This window comes from Ciconia boyciana, chromosome 5, assembly GCF_034638445.1.
Source record: "Ciconia boyciana chromosome 5, ASM3463844v1, whole genome shotgun sequence".
Classification (NCBI taxonomy): domain Eukaryota; kingdom Metazoa; phylum Chordata; class Aves; order Ciconiiformes; family Ciconiidae; genus Ciconia; species Ciconia boyciana.
In genome coordinates, this window is record NC_132938.1 from 65,228,162 (window position 1) to 65,254,588 (window position 26,427).

Genomic DNA, 26,427 nt, shown 5'->3' on the forward strand with positions numbered 1-26,427 from the left:
CCTTTCCCTGTGCTGACTTTAAGGCACTGTTAGCTGAGTGCTTGATCGAGCAGTGGTTTGAAGAACCTTGGTACTGGGCCCAAAACTGTCTGGGCAGGCAATTTTAAGGCTGGGATTATGAAATGTAGCAGGTTTCTGCAGAGAACAAGAAGGTTTGGACTATGGGTGGAACATGACCTTTCATTTCGACCCCAGGTGGGCCTTGTCCTGCAAAGGGTGCGATTGAGCCTAGTGTGCATGACTGGTAGTTGGGCAGGATTTGGTTACTAAGCCTTAGGAGGGAAGCATTATAAATCACGCTTCTCCTGGAAAATAACTTGGATATGCTCACTTTTGTCTTTGGGTAGGTGCCAGCATGCAGAGAGCAAGAGAGAGATTATTGCTTGTTGAGAAAAATGAATGGCTTTACGTATAAAACATGGGAACCCTCCAAAACTGTATGTATGTTTGCACTGGGAAACTACACACTCATGAATCCTACCCTGGCATCCTTGGCCCTTCTCAAAGCAATTCTTTGTGGTAACCTGTTATGCTCCTTCTTTAAATGGCAATTCTGTGTGGCAGACACTATACATTTTTTATGCATCCAGCTAAATTCTAGATGTTAAAATAATTATATTCCTGGGGAGCTTCAGACTGGCTGAGAGTTAGAGCTAGATGGGAAGAAAGGAGTCAGCTTGACTGATTATCTAGTTTGGGGATGGGAGCAGGGACCTTGGGAACAAGAATAGTCCCAGATTCCTCTCTTTTCACCTACCACTAATCTTTTTCAAAAATCTATGTTAAATGAGTGGCAATCTGAAAAAGTGTTGCCTACTTGTATAACATTAGTCACAAAAGATACGGTGAGCATTATGCCCTTGTCTCTTAATGCCATTTTAAACTGATAAGACAGCTTAGATATTGTTAGACTGCATACAGCACAAGAGGCTGAAATCATCCTGGAAGTGTGTCCCAGGGCAAGGTGTGTTCTTGGGAGTATTTCAGGGAGTATGTAATCTTTATGCTTAGGTTTTTATGGGTCTGTGTTAGAGGATATGCGGATGTGGTGTTTGTGTGCGTGTCTTTGATACATTCAAAGCATGCATGCTCTTTGACCGGGTTGTGTGCTGGTTACTCCTGCAGAAAACCCTAAATGCATGTGCCTGAGCAGACACACACTCCAGGAACCAGATGGAGACTGAAAGACAACTAGAATAGAGTTAATAAATCTGGTGGAAAAATCTGTTTGAGGGGGGTCAGCATGGAATGGGCACTTCTTCCCAGAAGAAGCTAGGAAATTGTTAAAGCCAGAAAAAGCCCACTCTTGTAATTGGAGCCCTGGGACCTAAAACCTGGGAGGTAATGTAATTTGTAGCTCGCTGGAGAACTCAGAGTCAACATAGAGCAAGCCAAGATGGGAGATTGAATTATCTATAAAACTGCCTGCACAAAATGATTTGCTTTCTCCTTCCAAAAATGTAATAAACATATGTTAAAAGTATAATTTTTCTTTTATTCTTGAAACATCAGTGACTGAAACAAATCACTTAAAAATTCTCAGTAATGGGGAGATAGTATTGTTGTGGGTCTGCTATTTTGATTAGTTGAACTTGTTCTGTTCAAGAAAACAGTGAAGCCAGGAAGCTTGGGAAATAAATGTTAAGCCAGAATCCTGTTAGTTCCTGTTTAGAGAAATGGTTGCTCTTTTAGGCTATTAAAAAGTGTCCAGAGCATCAACTGTGCATTTACTGTCTGAAGAGACTGGCAGTTAATAACTTGTCAGCTTGAACTTAAAGAAGCAAAGAGATAAAATTGTCCATCTGTGTTGATAGTGTTATATCTTCCGATTTGTGTTCACAGTTCATATTTCCTGTAGTGTAAGGACAGAAGTAGATCATATGCATTTCTAAAGACATCAAAATATGCACGCACTGGAATACAAAAGATTATTAAAATATCACAGTTTGCTACTTACTATAACTAATCAGTTCAGTCCATTGCATATTTCTGAATCTCTCACTGACATTTATGGACTCCTTCTAATAAGGTTTTCAGTGAAAATGCTGAGATTGAGAGTAAACATTAAATATTTCAGTAATGTACATGTTTTAAAATCAAGTCATAAGCAGAAAAAGAATTATGTACTGCATTTTTTTGACAGACTGACAGAGCTTTTTTAAAAATATTTTCATAATGCCTGATACCCTTGTTCTGCTAGTGCTCTCGGTGGAGAAGGACAAGAATTTGAAACTGTTCCTCTATCTATCTGTCCTCTGTTACTTTGCCCACTGAAACCCAAGAGGTACTTTTGGTCTGCATTTCCTGGATGAACAATTAAGAAAAATAGTGTCCATCTGTTGTTTATGAAAAATTTGGATGGGAAAATGCTGATTTACACACAGTCAGAGAATGGATAAACTTTGTTTTGCAAGAGACATCAAAGAGCAGCACACCCTTGGGTCTGCAGCTGCCCAAGGAAGCTTTACACCCCAGCTAGTACTAGCCCAGCAGCCTGTTGATGTTTTGCTACTTGGCTGTTGCAATCCCTGCCATCCAGCAGACAGCAGCACAAGTGAGTAGCGGGCCTGGGCAGGTGGGCGGGTTGTTCAGATTGTGCCTGAAAATGTTAATTTTGCATGTGGGACCTCTTTGAGATACTGGCAAGGGACAGTGATTCTGTGTTTTGCCTGTCTGACAAGACACATGGTACAGCCTCAGTCTCTGGCAGAGGAGGTTTGCTGAAGAGTTGTCTATAACCTACAGTGCCTCCAATTTTATGGTGTCTCCATTTTTTCCAGTACTTTGCTTCCATGCCATTCAATAAAGTGCAGTTATTTCTGTTGGTTTTAATACTTCACATGCACAGTCCGGGAGCGTGCTACCAAGGAGTCTCAAACTCTTGTCATGATGCCAGAGCTTTGTGCCATGACTTGAACAGCAAGAAGTGATTCTTGGTGCCTGTGCTGAGATACTACTGAAGTTAAATGGGAAGGTACTTTGTGTTTTCAAATTGCAGACTAGTTTTAATTGTTATTATTTTTTATTAATTTCTTCTTTTTTGTTTTTTCCCCAGTTTTTTGAGCACTCTCTCCTTTGCTATTCAGGATGGCCAGATAGTAGCAACCAGGGGCTGTGTAACAGCTGGAAGATGCCAGTGCTCTGAGACTTGATCATCTCCCCTGTATTTGGCCTGTTTGTGAGGGCTATGGAAAAGGCTTATAAGCAGTGCTGACATTCATTGGCATTAATTTTGAAAACTTAAAATTATTCTGGGCGTACAGCGATCTTTTTATGCTTGGCTTGCACCAGGTGACGTGAAGAGATGCAATTCAATGAGCCTGTTCTGTGAAGAGGTTACAAAATCAGCATGCGCTTTCACTGCATACTGAAGCAGCAGGAAAACCTGAAGTGCTGCCAAGGTGTTGCCCACCTGCACCCTTGGTATGTGGTGGTATTGGTGCTGCTCATGTTCGTTAGATATGGTTCCTGCTGGCATTTCTGTGGGGTTTGTACCTTAATGTATCTGTCTAAGGTTACAATTTCCCCAGGACCTCAAGCAAATGTTCTCTGTTTCTCTGAGCAACTAGAAATCTGATGCAGCATAAGTTTGACAACCCTTTTGCTCAAGCAGTTAATTTTGAAGGCGCTACCAGTTGTCTCTTCTTTTATGGGGATTGCATTTATGCTTAAAGAAAATACAATTTTGATTTATTTGTAGCTTGATTTGCAGTATTTCAAATGCACTATGGCATCCACTGCTTTTATATGTAGTTGAACGTGAAAAGCTGAAGTACTATTTTAAAGAGACAATAGTAATAAATTACAAAAATGTATAGCGTTTTTAGGAATCGGGAAATAACAGGGCATTATACAGCAAGAAGCAAGCAGAAATGTGGGTTATCTAGTCTGCCACAACATTGTTCACATCGGACAACCACTTTGAAATCTTTTACATTAATTCCTCAGTGAGCAGTGCGTGTGGGTGTTTTCCCATTGCTTTTTGAAAGTGGATTGATATCACTTAAGGCAGTGCTGTTGTCTACTCGGACTGCTCAAATGAATTGTACACCAAAGTTTAGATGGAAATTCTTACCTTTCCTCTGGTGCCAAGGGATTTCAACTAGTAGTTTTAGCTTTTAAAATATTTATTCAATATTACACAACACAATCTCCTAAAGACTTGTGCTTCCTAGTGTGAATGTATAACCAGCCTAGCTGGTGCTGGCTGGGTGAGTGCAGTCTGGAGTCCGCATGGGCATCACTTGTTCCACTGGAGTTTCTGTGGAGCTCTGCAGTTCTCACTTGAATTGGCAACTGTTGTCTGCATGAACAAATCCATCTCTCCTTTCCCAGACCACGTCCTACTGGCATCCTGACAACAGAAAGCTAACAAAATGAAACATTATACAGACTACCTCCTTTTCTGTGTGCTCTGAGAGTTAGGGACTTTACACAAACTCCAAATTTATTCCCTGAATTCTTCTTGCAGTAGAGAAACTTAAGGCCAGATTTGTGTTGAGGAATCCTGATCCCCCTGGAAGGAGACCTGGTGGACATGGTGGGCAAGGAGCTGAGCAGGCATCAACTAGACATTCTGGGGTGAGGGAGGCCTACTGCAGCCCAGGCTGTGTTAGTGGCAGGGTGAGATTCGAAGGGTGCCTGGTACAGTTTGGGCTCCCCAGCACAACGAAGACCTTGATGTACTAAGTTGTTAGGGGGATGGCTGGAGCAGTGACAGAAGAGAAGAAGCTGAGGGAGGTGGCTCTTTTCAGCCTTGAGAAGGTGAAGGGGAGTCAATGTTGCTGAGTGTAGCTACATCATGGAGGAGGGTACAGAGAAGGGAAGAGAGAGACACAGAAATGCATTTTTTTTCCCTCTAAGTGAGCATTAGGTATATTGTTGACTGCTTTCACAGCAGGCGTTTGATACCATGGGTAGTACAATAAAAGTCTTGCTTCACAGGGATAAGGCAAAGGAGATGCACACGCTATTTTTTGCACCAATATAATTGCTAGAGGTTTATTTTGCTCCCTTCAAAGTAAAGCAGCCTAAATCCCACAGCATCTCAGCAGCTCAGTACCTTCCTCCCTTCTTCTACTCTGATTTTCCCTTTCTGTGTAAGAGAGATAATTTCTGTTTGCATTCAGGGAGACAGCCCACTCAGCTTCAGTGCTTCCAGGGATCCTTCTGGGTATGTTCTGTGTCCAGGCTGGGGCTAGCTAGCAACAGGCATCCATATGGGAGGAATTTATATTGTCTGAGAGGCCTGAACACTGAAGCACTGTAAATAGTGTTTTCACACATTGCAGCTAATTCCCACAGTTTCCATTGCTTTAGGCTGTTGCTTCTGATGAAAAACAAACAGAATGGTCTGGGAGCTGAGGAATGTAGTCTGAAGCGCAGTCAGCGCGTGGCCTCCACTGGAGCATACAGTTGGAGTCGGAAAGGGAGCTGCATGATGCCTGTACAAAAGAGGGGTGTCCAAGCACAGTGCTCAGCCCTCCTCAATGTCAAGGCTGTAATTCTCAGAGGCTTTCGGAGCTTTAAGAACCCAGCGGGGTAATCTGCTTCAGTGGCTGCATGCTTTACCCTGTCAGCAAATTGAAGTGATTCCTTGAAGACGTACTCAGAGCAAGTTTCAACACTGAACCCGTAGAGTCAGTAAAGCAGTTTTCCAGTCATGAGTGAGTAAATGGAAATATTCGCTATTGGGGAGTGTTTCCCAAATTTCTTACTGAAGAAGAAAATAACTCTGATAGGGGACAGTGACTTCTTGGAAGTACACTGAGCAAGCACAGTGAGCATATCATGTGGCTTTGTATTCTGTTAGGATGACCGTGTATGTAATAAAGCTGCAGCTTCTCCTTCGTACTGCTGCCTGCCTTTTGCTCAGGCCGTCATGTTCCTTTCTCTACACCCGGTCTTTCCTATAGTCTGTTGCTTGACTCCCCCTTGCAATTTGCATGCTGCATTTTCTCATGAAGTGAGAGGTATGAAAAAAACAAAAAAAAAGTCTGGTTTTGGACACTACTTAGTAATTCTTCTAGTGTGCATGACGCATGGTTCCAAATGCTGGTATTGGTATTGTTTACCATATGCATGGTAAACAAATGCTGGTAGCACATGTTTATCACACCCACAAATAATTCTCTGATTCTCACACTGGACAAACTCAGCCTTTTTCGAGGCTGCCCTTGCCCAGCAAAATATCTTTCTGTGTGCAATATCTAGGAATTTTTCCTTGGCTAATTCTGCCAAATCTGTGGAAGTGCCCTCTTTATCCTGCATTCTGTCAAGCTGACTTACTGTGGTTTAACATAAAAATGAATTGAATATTTTTTTTTCCATGAGCTGCTGGTGAACATCAACCAAGTCATTCTCACAGCATCCAGTCACCTGTTGTGAAGAATTAACAGTAGGGGGTTTTTTTGCCTTTCATATTTTACTTAGATGCAAAAGTAACTTTGTGCACTAAGAGCTTGTTGCCAGTGCTTACAGGGACCTTTCCATTCTTCCCTGTGTAAATATGAAGACAATCAAATGAAACTTTAAAAGAGCAAACTGTATTGTCAGTGGAACTTTAAACAGTGCACATCTGCCTTTATTTGAGTGCTGGGAAATACAGGTAAACCTGCCTTGTTACGTAAAATATCACACAAGGACCAGATTTTGTTGGGAAGTGAGTCATCAAGGTTCGGTTGAGTTTTCACGATCAGGGTTGGCCAGTACCTGATCATCAGTGGCAATAGCTTTTTGAGACCCACAGATGCCCAAAGATCTGCAGAATCTTCCTGATAGATATTATTAATGTGCTTGCACAGTCTTGCAGAAGGCTGCTTATAGGCAAATGCCACAGACTCGTGTAGTTCATACAGCTTGAGCTGAGATGCGCGAGTCAGCCCTGAGCCCGAGAAGGAAACCAGTTTCTGGGTAATAATGTGATGAATGTTTCTTAGCTATCTGGGAATGCCACAGCCAGCACTTTCCCTTCACTCCCTCTGGGAAATGCCATAGCTGCATGCATGCATGTCTGCTGTAGAGGTCGGGAGAAAGGAGTGTGTGCAGTTCTGACTGCTTTTCCTCCTCTTGACTGCATTTTGGGAAAACAAGGGGGGATATTTTGGTCATATTAACCAGATGAGATGTTACAGCTTAGTATTACCACCAACGCATAGGCTTCAACTTTGGGAATATGACATGAGCTCCCAGCAGGACAGCATGGGCTTATATGGCAAGGAATCCCTGGGGACAGAGTATTCAGTGCTCAATATGTTTAGGAGTATTTCCCCTGTGACTTGTAGTGCTTCTCATTTTGGCCGTGGTGTTTGGAAACTTCATTTGAGGTCACAGAGGTTCCCGAGCATTGTCTGCTTGGGACGGTCGAATTGTTCCAGGGTGCAGCTGCCACAGCAATGAGCGATCTCTGTGTAGGGCTGGCCTTCTGTCCTTTTGTAAGGAAAAACAGCGGAACCAAAACTACGTTGCTCTGACATGGGGAGAGTTTGTGCTTTATACTACACTGTCTATATGCATCTATAAAATCCCATTTTAATTAGGACATGAGTGTAAAAGGGAATTCTGAAGAGGAGTAATGCCTTGCATGTGTCTGGGAGGTTGAGTCAGTAATAATTACACTTACGAAGTTGTTATTTTTTTCAATTGTAAGTTCCCTCTCAGAAAAAGGAGACCCTGGTTTCCAAGCCCTTTGTCAGTGCTTTCCCCGCCCCCTCACAGCAACTGGCTGACCACCCTCGGCACACCTGGCTGCAAACAGGGAAATTGGGGTGAAGGGTTCCGGGCTGGAAATCTTTGCTGAGACAGTAGCTGGCTGCACCAATGTACTTGCAAAGTGCCTGAACCGCTATTTGTGATGGTATTACAGAGCATGAGACTGAAAGTCAGCCAGCAGAAACCTGAGTACATCATCTTGTATCTGCATGAAATAAATTTTGTAGTTTTCTGAAGTTAATGAAGGCACAGAGCAGATCAGGGACAGTGGCATGCTCTCCCCTCTGTCATGTCTGTTCCCAGAACTGCTTCAGCTCTGGAGTTGCTATGGATGCAGCCATGGCAGGCCATACTAAACTGGTCCAAAAAAAAGGGGAAGCTGTCCACTTGGAGACACATTTTTCCCATAAACCCTAGACCTTTATTCCTAATAACTGTAAACAAACCCTGACCTGGAAAAATCTTTTCATTTTCTTTTTTTCCCTTCAAGTGTGGGAAGAGAAGTCCCACTCCTTAACCTTTGCACAACCACATATTAATCTAATTTCCTACTCATCATGACCTAGTGATTTGGAAATTGCAACCATGCTTAATTTGATTTTTCTTCCTATGTTTTTATGTTATGTTTTTGTTGTTTCCCCTACTCTTGTTTTTGGTTCAGTGCTGGTTCATTAAACTTCAGTCACAAATACCAGCTGGAGGGCACACAGCTTGTTGTCATTTCAGCTAATCAGACATTTGTAGATCAGAAGAGGTTATTACATACGCACATGAAAACTAGGGCTCTCTCCTATTGTTCCTTCCCCTTCTTGGGAGGCTTTGGTGGATCAATGTTTTCTCGTTATGTTGGCCCACCAGGATACATACTCTTCAGAGAGCTTAGCGTAATAATACTCTTTTTTTCTAGCTGATTCAAAAAGCTGTGCCATCCTCTGTTCCCTGCTGCTGCTGTTGTCCTTGCACAGTATTTTGAAAGTTAGCATAGGCATACTAGCATGTTAGAAGATACCTTATGCTTTGCTGTGTTTTCAGACAGCAGGTATAATCCAACTATTGCATCTGAGAGATGAGAGAGCCAGTAGATGCATGCTTAGTCATATATTTATTTTTTGTATTTTATCACTTAATTGGAAAAAAGAATTAAATTGGTGTGAGAAGAAAATCATGGTTTGTATTCCTGTAAGAAATGCCTTAAGTTGCAGTTAAGCTGTCAGGCAAAATGGCAATAGTTTGAGTGATCAGCAGCTGCCACTAGCTTTGCTTTAAACCATTAAGAGCAAATGTTCAGATCTCAAGAGATGTTTTAACCTTACCTTAGCAGAAAGGTTCTGGGAAAATCAGAAACTTATGCTGCTTTAAATTAAAAAATAATAATAAAGAAATTGAGTTATGAGTTATGATGGGCAGTTGACACAGATAGTTTTTTTAGGGACAAAACTCCAGAGGTGCACACTTCTCCAAAGAGGGAAGGAGGTGACTTTTTTTTTCTCAAATGTCTTCCATTTGCTAGAGGGTCCACAAAAAATGTTTGTTTTAAACGTAATATTAGTAAGACTTTGATTAGCACAATACCTTGAACTCCCTGTCACCGCATAGCATAACATCTTTTCCCATGTTTATGTTTAATTGCTGCAAATCCAGCAGTTCCCACGGCTTGTCATGAATTCTTTCCACTAAAATTGCTGAATCTTGGAATTCAAGCTATCAAAAATTGCATCTGTGAAAGTAATGAATCTTACATCATAATAAATCCTGAGTGATTTGAGATCACTTCCTTAACTGTTTTCCATCTTCTACCTTCCCTTGCAAGTTTTCTGGTGGGTTGTTTTTTTTTTACCTTTTTTTTTTTTTTTTCAGAACTCTGCTATCCCATCCACGAGCAATATTCTTTTTTCTGAAGACTTTATCACTTAGATTGGAAGGACAACGTCATCTCAAACACAGTTGGTGTTTTGTTACTTTGTTTGCAATAGAAGGGTGCATTCTTCTTCAAAACTTGGCATGAGTAAAAATATTTTTATAGGCCTTTCGAAAGCCATAGTGGAGAAATTTACCACTACAAAATTCTCGTAATCAGCATGTGTAGCCCGAGTGTGCTGACACCGTGCTGTAAGGGAGCAGACTGCTTTCACTAAGCTTCAGCGTCTGAATTCGAAGAAAAGCAAGTGTAAGTGACAATAGCAATTCTGAACAGCTAAATGATACTTCAGTGGGGTTTTTTCATCATACCAGACATTATTTTTAATTGAAAAGGTAACTTTGCCAGAGGTTATTTTAATAATGTGATAGATGGTAATTTAGATTATCTTTTCACATTCACATTGCTGCATATAGATATATATACTGAAAATTCAGTAGCCTAGTGGCTCCCAAAGGATTTGACTGCATAATCAGATCACTCTACAGCTCAGCAGGCTCTAAAACTCAAAGTTCAATAGATGTGTTGCTCCTCCAGAGCATATGTACCAAAGAAAGGAAAAACTTAGGAAAATTGGCCTGACTTCTTTCAGAGAAATGCAGTGGTGTGGGGATATGCTTGTTCTTTCTGTGAAGTAAAACCAGACATCCCTGAGAGGTTACTCTGTCCTGCATCGATTTTTTTCCCTTTTTTTTTTTTTTTCCTTCTCTCTTAAAGTAAGAAAGATCAACTTGAGCTTTCTAAAACTCTTATTGGAAATCTTTTTCCCAGAGGCGAAGAGACTGTTTGAATGCATTTCCAATTAACAAAAAAGTCCCTTACTAATGTCAATTAGCTAAATACCCATTGAAGTAGTGAAAAAAACAAATGAGTATCAAGCCTGTGAACGTATTATATTTCCTTCCCTTGTCCAGCACAAAGCAGGTGGTAGTTTAGATGTCTTGATAACTGCAGGCCTGGGAGGTATCTCCAGCAGCAGGTCAGTTAACCACATCACAAAGCAGAACCGGCTCTATGGGTCACCCTATGAGTAATGAATTGCACAAGATAACAGTGGAGGAGTAGTGAGGGTGTATCATCTAAGTGGGGATGGGCAGTGTTGGGGTACGTGGACTGCCACTGGAGCACCCTGTTGCCTATTCTCCACTTGGCAAGGTGCTTTTTCTCTCGCATCTTTTGGGAGCAGAGCCTGCAGTCTCTCCTTGCTCAGGCGTTTGGGATACTTGCCCTTGCCTGGCTCCTTCGTGAGGCTCAGCCCTCCTTGGACCAACAGTGGTGTGTGCATCCCCTGCACCCAGGAGTGTTTTGGGGAAGATACAGATGTTTTTTAGAGCTATAGGGGTAGGTTAGAACCCTTTCACAAGGCATTTGCTTAACCCATACAAGATCAAAACAACGCAGTGATGATCCAAGTTCATTTTACTTCCAGCTACATTTGAGGAGTGCACTGTAACATATGCTTCCTGACACACACATCTTCCTTTATTACTCCCTGTTATGTACTTTATACATTATCCAAAGAAATTACTGCTCAGCTATTTCCCAGCAAGGGTAATTCCTCTGTTAACAGACATAGATTCAGACGGTCATCCCTACATCAAAGCTAGGACAACTGGGCGCACATCTACTTAGAAGAATTATCTTTAACCCTGTTATTAAATTAGCAATCAAATAATAGCTTTAGAATGTTTTTGAAAGAACAGACTATACAGGGAGCAAAACTGGGTACTATGCCACTTACTGCAGATGCATAGTGTTTCAAGTGATCCATCTACCCTTAGTGCAAATAGATATCATATTAAAATGGAGGAAGATTACATTTGTAATTGCTCAACATTTATCTTTTTCTTGGAACATTTATGGTTCATAAAACATTTATACCCATTTATGCTAAGAAGAAAGTAGAAAATAAGAGATTGCACAGGGTCTTAGTTTTCTGAGACAGAAGTACACAGTTGTGTTCAGTAAACTTGAAGGAATAATTTACCAGCTGTATTGGAGAGATGTGGGCTTCTCAGTATTACCTCCTATTCTTCTGCAAAAAGGTACTCCAACTTCTCTAAGAGCTGAGTACAGTTGGACTTTGTTACAAAGTAGCTAAGAATAAGTACTTAATAAGGAAGGAATTACTGCTGGTGAAATTATGCATAGACAATAACCAGTCCCTAATTCATCAGGGAACTTACTCCATGTTCATTTCCTTTATATTGGCACTTAGTGCATTAGCTTTGAGCAGAAAAAAATTACTGTGCAGATAGGGCACAATTAGGGGATCCATGATGGCAGAGTAACTAGTGGTCTGTGAATCTCCAGCCTACGTCTGGAACAGTGACTTGCTCCCTTATAACAATAGAGCAGAGTCGGACCAGCCTTTTAGTCCTGCCCTTTTATGTTTTAATCCACCCACCTGTGAACTCCCTCAAGATGAAACTCTTTCCTGGGCTGAAAATAAATCTTTTCTAGCTCCTAAAGACATCCTTTACGTGTTTCCTTGTATGAACTAATAGTTCATTTCCTCTTTCGTTGTGGGCATGGCAAACCCTACCTGCTGAAGTGAAGAGAGGCTAGGGCCAAGCCAAGGCAGCTCTGGTGATATGCAGTATCTTAAAACCCAAGTGTGAGAGAACCTTCAGAAGGAGGCTGCTCATTCACCTGTTCTCTGTAAGTGCATGCTTAGATAATGTCAAATGACTTGGCATTTGCTGGTTTCCAGCTAAGTATTGTCACCAAAATCGGGAATCAAACTCTGTAACACCAATATAGTATTAAGACGCAGGCATTCTTTATTACGGTGCCGGATGCATGGGGGATCGTTCCCCCTAGCATGCATACCGCAGGTTACATCAACCAAAGCTTATATTGTCCAATTACATACATATGCATCAAATTTCCCAGAATGATCATGCATATTCATTCTGTTTCCCAGAACTAATTATCATATTTGCGTGGTCATTACACATGCATCCTTGAACTCCAAGGGGCTTCTGTGGGCGTCTCTGGTGGTCCTTGGTGGTCGTACAGGTGTGTCCTTTAGTTGACCCCTTCTTCTGGACATGCACAATATCACCTTGCTTATGTAACTTGCTTCCCTTCTTCGTGGTGCATGGTCCCTAACAATGATTTGGCACCTTTATTCCTATTCTAACACAAACCAATTATTCTAACTACCTCTCGACTCATTGTCAAGATGGGCTGGGGCTGTACTGGGAACATAGCAGCATGTCTGTACTACTCCTCATCCAATTGTCTTTGGGCACAGTAGCATATCCATAGCCATAGATGTACAAACACAACTTCAAAGTATTGTCTACCCTGCTCCTATCTCTATATTGCTTAGTTACAAAAGAACAAACTAATCACTTTGGTTACATCTGGTTACAGTATGAGCAATGGGGTGCTCCAACGTGGGTGTAAAAGGAAAAAGAGAAGTTGTACAGTAATTTTATAAATGAGTTTTGCGGGATCAGTGATGTTAAAAGATGCTGAAGATCCTTTCAGATCCTTTTAAGGTTTTGTTCCTCTTTTTTTTGCACCTTCCGCAGTGCTATAAAGTATAACTTTACATTTACAGCTTGTGAATCACCTTAGTGTGGACCCAGGTTGTTTTTCAGCCTCTTCTTATCTTTTAATAGTCACTTGAAATCAAGTGAGCCACTTACTGCCTAATTGCTTTAATTTGCATACTGATAAACTGAAGTGATGGTAACTGAGTTTGAAAAGCTCTCTGAGCAATTCTTATGGAAGACAGGTAATATCTCTGTTAACATTGCTTTCATAAACTATAGGTCTCATTGTCTTGGAGCATCTCAGATTCAAAGAGGTTTTGCATAGAATCACAAAAATGAGAAAATTTGCTTACTCAGCCTGGAATGGTCTTTGTTCAAACAGGCAGGTCTCTGGTAAGAGAGGATTGCACTTCTGCACGGTGCCTCCTTTGCAACTTGTCGGCCCCAACTGTTTCTTTTGAAAGCCTCTTGCCCTTCTTCATTGTGTGGCTGACCCTGCAGCATTCCTGTGTGCCAATGGCTCTTTGAACAGTATTTTGAGATAAAACTGTTCACTGTGATACATTGCATATTTTAGTCTTTGGAAGTGTAACTTCCCTAGCTAGAAAAGAAATTGTTACCCCATCAAAATGTAGTATTTTCTTGCACCGATTCAGATGACCTGCTCCATAAACAGGAGTGTAGGGTCACATTTGCTTTAAACAGTTGTGTCGTCCCTTTGACATTGCTGACAATTATTTTGCCTTCATTGATAACCAGATTGCTTTTTGTAATGCAAACGTTTCAAAAGCATTTCATTAATGTGGTTCAGTCCCTGGGGCAAAAGCTTGCTGGCACCTCTGCCCTCCCTTGTCCAGATCTGCTCTGCACAGAACGGGTTGATCATGCATGGGTCGCGCGTCTTGTTTGGATGCCAGGGTGCACGGTGAGGCTCTTCTGTGCAATTGCAGACTTCACTTTGCCATAGATGCTCTTGATGCCACCAAAATGTGGATTGTAATACAGGCCTTCCTTTTGTCTTAGCCAAGCCGATCTCCGCATTCTTTTTTCCTGTCTTAACTCATGACTGCAGTTTTTCATGGGAATCCTGAACAGGTAAGATGAAAGAAAATGTGGAGAAAGGCCTATTTAAAATTAAGGCTTGCTTTTCATCATTAAAGGTTTTTCTCCTGAAATCTTAAAAAAGACTGCCTATAATCATGTAGCGTTTTCTCAAAGCAAATGACTTTCACCAAGAAACTTGGCTTACAGCGTCCTGTAGAGCAGCCAAAGAAGAGGTAATATGTACCAGATTTGACATGAGAGATCAGCAGGAATGTTAATAGAGTAGTCCTTCAAAAGACATCATAGTCAGACCAATCATCCTGCAGCTTTCACAAATTTACTGACATCTGTTCTGGTGCTAGTTCTGCTGTACAGACCTGCCATTAACCATGGAGAGGAAAGGGTTTTAATTAAATGAGCAGATTGACATGTTAAACTTTTATAAGATTGTGCCATCTGGGTGGGTTATATTTGCAATTCTCTCCACAGCTTCTTAGATTTAGGGTATACTTCAGCGGTGCCCCAGTTATTCTCAGGAAGCTCGTTACTAAGCCAAAGTGTCAGGCTGTAAGTATTTGTAACAAGACGTGTACTGCAGCATCTCATTTCTGAGCTGCATAATTTTTCTTTTATGATTTTGGTTTTGCTGTTAGGTCTTGTTTTACTAATGCATCACTACCTAGTGCTAGCCACAACTGCTGCTGTAGATTTCACGTAGTACAAGGTATATGAAAATTATTTATTTTCTGTAACTAAACCTCAGTCAATAGATACTCAGTATGGGCCACAGATTAAGAGACGTTTAAGATGTGCCTTAAGCAAGGCCACATTGCTGATGCTGTGTCTTAGCCGGTTGCTCCCGTTCCTCAGGGTGGAAGAACAGTGTGGCTGCTGGAGGAGGCAAAGTCTGATGCTAGGGAGCTACTGCCAACAAGAGATTGCATTTTAACTGGCAAGTGTAGTATAGGAGTCTGTGCAGGAGCCACCTGTGCGGCTGTTGCTGTGCAGACAGATGACTGTCTGCTGGTACAGCCGCTATTGGTGAGGATTTCAGATAGGCCAGAACAGCCATGAAACGGAGATTGATAAAAAAACCACATTGTTCATCTATTTATTCCCTGCTTGCAATGTGTCGCTGGGTTCGCACAAAATAGTCAGCTTAAGAGAGGATTGCTCTAAATTCAGATGGAAACTGATAAGTAAAATTTTGCAGTGCTTTAAATGCATAATGTGCTGAGTGTATTCAGCTTATGCTTTAGTATTTGTCATCCCTTCAACTTGTAATAGATCAGAGCAGGGTGTTTAATATGATGAGATGCGGCTATAAATAAAAGGCTTTTATAGGTTCAGAGGAAATCTTTATACAGTTTAATTGTGTAGACAGGTTCAATTCCCAGGAAGGCAAAGGAGGAAATGAATTGATAATTTTAATCCAGAATCAATTTTATTTAAGTTTTCAAAACGTGCTGATCCAACTTTTTCATGCAACAGTCTGTTTCTGCTGAAGTAGCAAGTGCATTGTGGCTAGTGTATTACTTGAATTGGGCTCCCCCTTAGACAGAGCTGAAATAGCTGGTGAACAGATGAAGCTTTTTGGGAGCTGGTACTGCTATACTGGTATTGACCTATTTAAGCTCAGGTAACTACTTATCTGTCTGCCAACACTCTTACCTCTGAGTGAGATCATCTTCTTTCTGCTGCAACAGCTGATGCTGATGCTGATGCAAGTAATCTTTTAGCTGATGCTAAAAGGTGCTGTCGCAAAATGCTGCCTGCTTGCTGTATTTTCAGCTGCAAGATGGTGTCTCACGTTGCAGGAACCTAAAGGAAAGGATTTGTCAGTACTTGAAGAGGTTTAAATGTCTGAAAAGGTCTGAACGACTGCATGGGAGGCTATGGGTAAAATCTAGTGGTCTGGATAGAGTGCAGGAAAACATCTTCAGACTCTCTCCCCTGATAATGGCACTTGGTAAAAATAATAACTTTTACTTTAGTTTTTATGTATCTAGTTTCTTCAACATTCAAGAACTAGGAACTAGGTTGTCTTTGACCAGCTAGGCCACCTTTTATCCAAGAGGTAGCAAGCTTCCTGGCAAATGCCCACGACTTGCACTGGTTTTCGTCTGTTTTTGTGTCATCACTGTAACCGCAGGAATTTGTTGAGCTGTTTCAGTTTGTTTGAAGGAAGGATATCAACTAAGACAGGTGTGTTTGTAAATCCTGATGATGCTGGACTGTAGCTCATCTAGTACATGGAAGGACACTGGGGTTTTGTAAGTGCTGTTAGTCTGGCTGTAATACCATCCCTGTGTACACATTTTGTCTGGATAGGCTTTAAAAAGAAAGCAATATGAGCATCAAATGAAGAAGTCATGTGTTACCAGATGTAGGTATAAAGCCAAGGAAGGGGGTAGAGAAGGATACACAAAATAAGAGAAATTTATGCTTCTGATAGCAAATGCACATCTGCAGTTTGGACAAGCTGCATTTGTGGTATTAATGAGAAATTCATGTATGCTTTTGAAGTACTCTTAATCCAGTTGAAATTATTAAAAGGATTTTTACAGGACACAACATACCCTGTGCATCGTACTGCGTCTGGAGGTTGCCTGTCACTGTACCTGTTGGAAAAATTTTCGTTATTTATCCTTCAGTAAATAGTACTAGCTGTTTCCAAATGTTATTAAACAGTTATGTCTCCTGGTGTGATAGTGTGTAGGATATAGATATGTATAGAATACCTGAGCCAAGGCTTTGTGGGTGCTTGTACTTGTGGATTGTGTGTGTGTGTGTCACATGGGGAGAATGATCCTCCTTAACACAGAGTTGTTTGATTTTGCTTAGTTCCTCAAAGTTCCCAACATGCTTGTAGTAGACACAGATGCACATAGGGTATAGCAGCCTTCAAGGTGTTTCAGCTTCTTGGCACTCTGTAAGGATTACACGTTTGGGGTGAAAGGGAGAAGAAATTGTGCTTTATCTCCTTGGAAAAGTGTGCAACTGAGGGAAGTATAGGAAATTATTATCCAAATAGTGTAAGACCATGCTGAGCTTGGAAGTATATTGGGTTGTTTCAGGGGTGATTACAATATAAAAAGTCACATTTCTTATTTCCCAAAGGAGGAAGCAAAACTGCATCTCATGTTCATGTCCACAGGCATCAGGGTTGCAGTGAACCTGCTGCACAGGTCAGAGAAGCACAGCGCAGTGGAAGTCTCTAACAACTCCTGTCAAAGTAAAAAGCCCATAAATATCATTGGAGCTGTGAATCTACCCCAAGCCTCTGTTTGTGTGTAAAACGGATCCTTCGTGGAGTGCTGGCAACAAGCCTAGATGTTTTCTGACAGGGCTCTGCTCCCAGCACGTTTTGATCCTGCCCTTTGGAAGATATTCATAACTTCTTTCTTCTCTAGCCTGAACTGACCAAGAAATTAGGGGTTTTTGAGTAGCTGCTAAAAGTTGTGCCGTGAGTGTGACAGCTCAGCTCCGTCAGCCAGCAAAAATGGGCTGTTCAGGTAGGAGGCTCTTTGGAGTGGTAAATTCTGGGATTCCTCAGGGATGCCCACCCCATACTGCAGCTGAGCAAGCCAAATTGGAAATAAGATCATGGCTATCCCCTGCATTCACTGCAGAACAGGGGTGTGTCTGCTGAGGGCATCTTTACGCTGGGCAAAGAAAATATGTAATTTATTATTTTTAGCCTAGTTAGCGATGGAGAAGCAGTGGTGGAGTGAGTAGTGGCAATGGCTAGGGAATGAATGCATTACACTTCTGTTCCTGGAGCTGCCTGTCTCAGGTCTGTTTTAGATATTTCACTGTTGCCTCATTACATTCCTTTTGCTATCTCTGGAAAGGGGATAAAAATATGTATCTGCTTACTGCAGCCTAGAGGAATAATCTGTTTATGTAACTCCTTTCTCAAACATATTTTATTAGCATTAGCTATAGGAATAACTGTTCTCTTGTCTTAGTCCCCAGAAGACAGTAGTTAATACCCAGTAGACCCTTATTATTTTAGGATTTACCTATGAGGGATATGGAAAATGAGTATTCACTACTCTTCTGCTTATAAACTGCACAAAAGCACTTTTGTGGACAGAAGCGAGATTTCTGCCTTCTTACTGTGTTTTCCCTTGACGCTTTCTCAAAGTTAGAGCAATTTAGCTTTACCTTCCAGCTTGCTGTTGAGTCCATGTTTTTGGAATAACCTACTGATCCTAGCTGTCAAGTTGCAGCTGATGTGTCTGTGTGTGAGTTGGAAAATGGTGGTGCACAGCTAATTCTTGCCCCGTCACTGCTCTCCTCTCCTGGAAGCTTTGGAATAAATAAAAGTTTGCATTACTCCATGCCCTAATGGGAAAGGGACAGTGATTGATCTCCTGACAGAGACCAAGTTACACAGGATAAGACAGGTCTCTTCTGGGATTGGTGCTGTAATTTAGGAAAACTACCAGGGACCATGTGTGTGATTTGTATATTATTAATATTTTATAAATTAGCTGTAAGTCGCAGTTTTCTGTAGGACCTTTGAAGGTCCCACAGATTATATAAAAAGACAAAGCACTTTTGAGGAAGCATGTTTTCACCCTCTCAGCAAAACAGTGGTTATCAGCATCTAATTTAACATAGGCCAGCAGAAATGAGAGTATTACCAATGTGTCTGAGAGTTGGCAGGTAACAGAAAGAATACCCAGAAGTTTTCAGAGAGCAGACTCAGTATGTCTCTTCTTCTGTAAGCCTTTCTGTCCAGAACAAGAAGAAATCACAGGACAAAGTCAGAGTCGATCCTCCATGTGTGCCCTGCCCTTGGCCTCTTTTGTTGAGCTGGGTATCAGAGGTGCTACTGATTACAGTCATTTTTACAGTGATGCTTCTCCAGCAGCAATGGGAGTGAAATCACCATCTCATTTCATTGGAGCTGCTTTGCAGGTGTCAGGCTATGGCAGGTTTCAATCATTGCAGACCAGGGTTGTGTTTGAACTGATGACCCAGGAGGGAACAGCTTTAAAGAGTTGGATTCCTAACTGTGGTATTGCAGATGACCTGTACCACCATGGTGGCACGTGGCACTGAGCTGTTGGAAAAATTGCTGGGAAACAAACCCTGTGACTTGCAGGATGTGCTGTTTGTGTTTCCCAGAGGCAAAGAGTTTGAGAAGTTTTGTTTTCCATGTAAGAGCAAGTAATCTGCTTTTCTGGCTCACCTAGAGGGTTCTTTTTTATGGTCAAACCTCAAAACCATGTTCATCTTCAGAACCTCTGCTTATTTTCTGATTTCCTCTCTGGATTTGAAACCAAGACAGTGCTTTCACAAGCATTTCACTGTGATGCAGAGGGAGACACAGGTGGAACAAGCATATGGCCACTTCTCAGCATATATAGGACTTGATTTTGCTTAAGCACATGAGATACCAAAGTCCATACTTGGTTATGTCACACAAGATGTTAATGGCACATGTAAATAAAGTGCCAAGTTATTACTACAGAGAATATACTGGAGTATCCGTCTTGTCTCATGTGCTCTCCTTGACTCAAAGTTGACGCGATTGTGTAACAAGTTTTGAATCCAGATCTAAGCTTTCTGAATTCCCCATTTAATTAATAAAATTTTGTTTACTCATTTTTTTTTAAACCAAGCAAATAACAGCTGGTGTTTGCTTATGTCAAGAAGATAGATGCATCATGCAAACACCATACTTCCCAGCATCAAAACTGAAAGTGAGTTAATGTCTGAAGTGCAATTTGCGTATAAGTTTGTGTTTATGAACCTGTGCATTTCAAATATAACAAACATATAAGAGAAAGATAGAAAAGATGTCCTTATGGATTACAACAGCACAACATTTTTTTTCTGATGTTTTCTTCCAGACCTGCTAAAACATTTCTCATGTCTCCCATTCCCGTTACGAGTAAGCGCTTTGAAAAGTATCACATTTTGGCAATTCCTTCTTGTCAGCTAGCTCCTGGAGAGGGTTTCTCTAAGCTGCAAGGCAGAACAGCAGCCAAAAATGTACTCGGGCAAGTTAAATGGTTGTGCAGCTGAGAGCCCTTCACATGGTACAGCTGATACAGAAGCTTCCATGAGAAGATATCGGCATGTCATGTTCAGAGTTATTTGGGCTGCGGGAATATAACCAACTCAAACCCCAAATGCACAAACATGTGGAGAAAGGCTCATTTCTTACATATCAGCTGAATTGGATTTGGACTGCAGTGAAGTTGGAAGGAATGGAGGAAAGCACTCGGGAAGATTTATTCCTGTGTTAGAATATGCAAAACCAGATGCTGCATCTCTATCTCATAGGAAAAAATTTTTGTGCTCGATTCGCATTTTCTGTGATTGTAATCTTGTCTCCTTCTTGATATGTCCTTTATAGTTTGCAGTTATGGTTGTGCATGTGACTGACTTTTCACCTACTTGTGGAACATGTATAGAACAGTTTTATCCAGCAGAGTAATGAAAAGAGCAGTTCAGCTTCTCATAGGAATGTCTAGTAATGCCTATCATCGTAATGCTGCTTTTAGTAATTTTGAGGGCCAAGCTGACAGCTTTACTTTCAATAGAGATTATTTTATTGACAATGAGAGACTTGCTGATAATGTGGAGGGCAGACCCAAATCTGGACATCCCTACATTTTCTAGGAGCTTTTAACAAAGAACCCAAAGTGTCCTTGTCACACTAAATTCCCTTACGTAGTTGGGGATTGGGTATTTTAAAGATTCCCCTCAGTAGTATTCTATGAGTACCTACACTGCTTAGCTGTCTTCCTTCATACCTCATTCTTCAATATATGTGTGATCATATTATTAAACATATGTCATAAAGCACAAGGGATATGCTGGACAGCTAAATTTACATTAGTGTAAATAATTACATTAGTGTAAATTTACATTAGTGTAAATTGTAATCCTTACAATTCACATTTCTGGGTGTTGCTGCCTTTTCACATGGGTGTAGCCCAGGTGGCACCTCTGAAAACGTTCCTGCCTTAAACTACTAAAACTGAAGGGAGGAAGAGGCTCGAGTCCCACTTAAGCATGCACTATGAAAAAAAAATTGCTTTCTGAAGTCACATGAAGTATTAAAAATAATCCCAGTGTGCTCAGTTACAGTCTCTCCAGTAATAACGAAGGGCCTTTTCATGGGGATGTTGGAAACGTGAAGCAAATACTTTAAGCAGCAGACCCCAGACCTTAGAGGCAGAGCAGAAATTACTAAGCAGTTTGTTTCACCAGGTAAGAAATGTAATTTATTGCTGGTGATGGTACTAGGGAAGAAAGCGAAATGTCCGGCAAAACAGTCCCCCTCATCTTGGCCAGCCAGCAGGAGAGGAAAACTTGTTAAACAGTCTGGACACAGGGAGCAGGAGTCAGCATCGTGACATTTGCAGGCAGCAAAGCTGGTAAGTTTCCTGTCTCCTTGTCCCTCCCCTTGTTCCCTGCCCACCTACACACACAGCTGCTCCCTGCCTGGGCGGCCCTGGTTTCAACCGATGTCCAAAAACTTCAGGAACGCAGCCCCACAGTGCTTTGGCCACTGCTGGGGCTGACACAGAAACATGTGCTGTTTACAAAAGATTGCTCTAAATATTCCCTGGTGCAACAGAAAGCAGAAGTGTGAGACAACAAAGGGAACAGAGAGAGATTTCTTGCCTTTTCCATGAACTGCAGGAAAGGTGGAAGGCTATTTATAGTGCAATTTTTGCTACCCACAGCAAATTGCAGAGTCCACTTACCTAAGGATTTGAATATGACTTTGTAATGTTAATGACCCATTCTGTTGCTTTTGTTAGTTTTGCAGGTGGGCAAATTGAGGCATCATAGCAAAGAGAAGTAATAACTTCTAAATTTGTACTGGCAGCAGGGATTTATCTAAGTGGTGATCACTTGCATTCAGATTCTTCACCTTTGAGCCCTGGGCAGAGCAAGTGGCCAGGGAGCTCTGTAGGCTCATGGCACGGCTTTTCCCTGGGCTTCTTCAGTGCTCTCCCAAGCCCAGCTGATTCGCTTAGGTGCGGTAACAGGCTAACCCCAATTTGGAATCCTACAGCACAATGAGGAACCTTTCCCTAATGAGGGAATTTCCCTCATAACCCTAATGAGGAATCCTACAGCACAAAGCTTTAGAGGTTTTGTCTCAAACAGTTAAAAAATGACCACTGTTTTCTAGGGTATTCTTGGGCCCAGGAGGTGACTGTCATTCTTGCTCATATGCTTTTGACCAAACTACACAGTAGACTTACAGGCTGGCTCCCAATCAAATTCATCTTGTAGTCCGTCCCACAACTATGTGGGACCACCATACTCTGAGGGATTTAGGTGGATGTTCAGAAGGAATTTTCTCAGGAGGACAGAGAGGTTTAACCTCAGCATTTGCAACGACAGATGCTGCATACTTGCTGTCATGTGATTCAGCTGTCTGCAGGGCAGTAGCAGTAGCAATCTCATTGTGAGTTCAGTAGTAGTGAACTTCTCTCAATCTTGGCAACCGTGGTCCTGTATTTCGACTCTTCTGTGTAGTGTCAGCCAACATCTGACTCCTCGGGCAGTGGCTGGCTGTTGAATACTTACATCACTGGCCCACTGTTAAACAGGAGAGGTGAATTAGTCACCAACAACACTGAAAAAGCAGAGGTTCTCAACTCTTTCTTCACCTCTGTCTTTACCAGTACTGTTGGGCCCCAGGCCTTGGGAACAAAAATCCAGGTTGATGCAAACACAGATCCACCATCAGTGAAGGAAGAGTTGGTATGTGAACTATTACAGGAGCTTGACCCCTGCAAATCAATGGGCCCTGACCATATCCACCCGAGGGTGTTAAGAGAGCTGGCTGACATTGTTGTGAAGTCGTTCTCCATAATCTTTGAGAAGTTGTGGAGATTGGGGGACATCCCAGAAGACTGGAAGAAGTCTAGTGTCATCCCCATCTACAAGAAGGGCTTAAAGGAGGATCTAGGAAATTAGAGGCCCACCAGTCTTACTTCAGTCCCCAGGAAAGTTATGGAACGAATCCTCCTGGGGGCCATCACAAGTCAAATGAAGCACGTGACTGGGAAAAGCCAGCACGGATTCACCAAGGGCAAATTGTGCTTGACAAACCAAATTGCCTTCTACAACAAAGTAACCTGCTTGGTTGATGTGGGGCAAGCGGTGGACGTTGTCTGCCTGGATTTCTCCAAGGCTTTCAATATGGTTTCCCACAGCCTCCTGCTAGAGAAAACGATGCATTACAGCCTAGACCAGTGGTCTGTGCAGTGGGTGGGGAACTGGCTGACAGGCCACACCCAGAGGGTGGTGGTAAATAACTCCTTTTCACACTGGCAACCTGTCACAAGTGGGGTCCCCCAGGAATCGATATTGGGCCCAAAATTGCTTAATATCTTCATAAGTGATCTGGATGATGGGATCAAGTGTACCTTGGTGAAGTTTGCTGGTGATACCAAACTGAATGGGGAAGTGGACACTTCAGAAGGGAGAGCCACCATGCAGGAAGACCTGGATAGGCTGGAAGAGTGGGCTAACAAGAACCTTATGAAGTTCAACAAAGACAAATGTAAGGTCTTGCACCTGGGAAAACATAATCCAGGAGAGCAGTACAGGCTGGGATCTACCTGGCTGGGGAACAGCTCTGTAGAAAGGGACCTGGGGGTCCTGGTGGACAACAAGCTCAATATGAGTGAACAGTGTGCTGCTGCGGCAAAGAAAGCCAACAGGATGCTGGGTTGCATCAACATGGGCATCACCAGCAGACATAAAGAAGTCATTATCCCACTCTACTCAGCGTTTGTCAGGCCACACCTGGAATACTTGTGCTCAGTTTTGGTCCCTGCTATACAAAAAAGATGTGGACAGGCTGGAGGGGGCCCAGAGAAGGGCCACAAAGATGATCAAAGGACTGGGAAGCCTGCCATGTGAGGACAGGCTGAGAGAACTGGGTTTGTTCAGCCTTGAGGAAAGAAGGCTTAGGGGAGAACTTATCACCATGTTCCAGTATTTAAAGGGTGGCTACAAAGAAGATGGAGACTCCCTTTTTACAAGGAGTACTTGGAAAAGACGAGGGGTAATGAGTGCAAGTTACTCCTGGGGAGATTCTGATTGGACACAAGAGGAAAATTTTTCACAATGAGAACGACCAGCCATTGGAATAATCTCCCCAGGGAAGTGGTGGATTCCCCAACATTGGACACTTAAGATTGGGCTGGACAGGGTGCTGGGCCATCTTGTCTAGACAGTGCTTTTGCCAAGAAAGGTTGGACAAGATGATCCTTGAGGTCCCTTCCAACTTGGTATTCTGTGATTCCATGATCACTCCATAGATGAACACCCTGAAGAAGAAGCAGCTGCAGAAAGCTGGCTGCTCAGGCCTGGGGGACGGGTAATGTTTGTAGTGCTCTCATTGCCCCTCTGACCAGGTAGAGAGTTGTGATTATTGAGAAAAACAATATTGAGTGGGATACTTGCTCAACATGACTGCAAGAGGCTGTGACCCAGGGCTGCGTTCATATTAACGGCAGCGTTCCCCTTGATTTCGGTAGGGGAAGGAGCTGCTGTGTATCATTGGAGTATGATGTATTGGGAAGGGAATATTCCCCTACTCTGGTGACTTCACTGGGTGCAGCTGGTCCTCAAATGTGTTTTGAAGTAGTTTCTCATTAGGATCAACTCATGGGATCAACATGTTGATTTGCCATCAACAGATGGCAAAGTGAGGCTAAATTAGGGAGAACTTTGTGCTCTGTTAATGCTCTTTCTCTCTATAAATAATAGCTTGGGAGTGGAGCAGGAATGAAGACACAGTTCTGTTTGTGGCTACCTCTGCTGCTACGTAGATGTTATATGCTGCCTTGCAGCATGTTTTGTTAGCAATAGAAAGGAGTAGGAGGAATTTTCCAGCCCTTTCACAAGGGCAAAAATATTGCAGTTCTACTGCAAAACAAATAAAATTGAAGCAATGTTCAAAGACGTATGAGGGAAAACAAAAATGTGGGAGACAATTTTATATTAACAGCCAAACAGGCCACATAACCACCTTGGTCTTTTCAGTTTCAACTTCTTCCTATGAAAATCAGTGAAATGAACAAAAAACAAGTGTCTCTCCTCTGATATTCCCTGTAACTTGCCAACTTTTTAGTGTTTATTTCCGTGCTAAAATCTTCCTTTAAAATACATGTATCTATAGATTTCTCTTTTTCTGTGTGTGTGTGTGCGGGTGTGTATGTATATATGTAAATATGTATGTATGTACAGTACTACTCTAGCCTGGAGAGCTACTTCTGGAAAGCTTCTCTGGCAGTGTCAGTTTATTTGTTGAAGTGAAGAAATAATTTTCTCGCAAATTTATCCTGACTTACAAATTCACTTTCACTAAGTATAGTCATATAGTGACTTGGTGTAGCACAGACTAAAGTTACAGATGCCACTTTCTCACTGGTGTATACTATGTGATAGAGTCTGGATTTCTAGATGCTTTTACAGACTAATGTCCACCGGCAGTAGTAGGCCTTAACTCGCTGTGGTTCAGACATCCTGGCTTGCTGTCAGGCATACTCTGGTGCCGACTTCACAGCTGAAGCAGCTACCAGGAGAATGACTGTGGCTTTACCAGCCATTACGTGCACCTTTTCATTTCTTGGCTTATCCACCTGTGTGCCCCAGTGTGAACGCGTGTGAGTCTGGTGTGCGCTGACTGGAAGTTTTGCATCTAAATCTGCTTCTGAGATCCCAGCTTGGACATTGGCAGCAGCGCAAGCATCTGTGTCTTAAATGACATTTTTTGCAGCCTTTGTCTTCAGTGATTGTTTTCAGGCCACAGTAATAAAAAGCTTTGCAAAAATAATTCCCTCTGAGAATTTTTTTTGTCCTAGACTTGTCAACCTATGCCATAAACTTTCATATGCAGCATCCTTATGGGACACTTTGTAGTCTTTTCCACAGACCTTATTAACAGCCCTGCAGGACAGACACTTCTGTTAATCATCCTCTTGAGGTGTTAGCCAGTATGAAATCCTGCTCTGTTTCCCATGCTAGCACTAACTCCGCAGTGGAAGCAGGTGTTCAAACTATTAAAAACAAACAATACAAAACCGAAAAACCCAACAATGTGAAACTTTGTTTTGCAGGGGGCATACGGATCTCTGAACAGCTCAGGAGACTACTAAAGAGACTACTACTACGTAGGGATCTTTTATCATAAAAGCAGCTTAAGTGACTCACTCTTTCCCTGAGGATATTCTTACAACAACTCCACTC

The 26,427-nt window shown here is 42.1% G+C and overlaps 1 protein-coding gene across 1 annotated transcript in view; it reads left to right on the forward strand.

Annotated features, from left to right (window-relative positions):
• ARHGAP24 (Rho GTPase activating protein 24) overlaps window positions 1-26,427 on the forward strand; it is a 222,579-nt gene that overhangs the window by 111,225 nt on the left and 84,927 nt on the right. The gene's annotated exons all lie outside the window — the stretch shown is intronic.